Genomic DNA, 392 nt, shown 5'->3' on the forward strand with positions numbered 1-392 from the left:
CCCCCTACACTGAGAAGGGGGCCTCATGGGGGCCCCTATAAGGAAGCGCCAGTAGCTGCGGTGTATGGGGGCCCCCGGGGTGGTGTATAGAGAGGCATTTGAGTATATTTCTATATATATTAAGATAAAAAAAAGAATATAATGAATATAAAAATAAAAAAATAAAAAAAAATAAAAAAAATAAAACAAAAGAAGAAGAAAAACCACGCCGCGACCAGTGGTTACACCCCAGAAACAAAACAACAATTTCTGCTGCTTTCGCCTCAAAATAAATAAAAATTTAAACAAATTATTTATTTAATTTATTTCTACTTTTATTTCAATTAAAAATAAAATATAAATACAACAAAAAACACCAGCAGGGGGGCCCCCCAGCAGCCGCAGCGGGAGAG

The sequence above is a fragment of the Eimeria mitis genome, genomic scaffold (assembly GCF_000499745.2).
Source record: "Eimeria mitis Houghton genomic scaffold, Emh_scaff215, whole genome shotgun sequence".
Lineage (NCBI taxonomy): Eukaryota > Apicomplexa > Conoidasida > Eucoccidiorida > Eimeriidae > Eimeria > Eimeria mitis.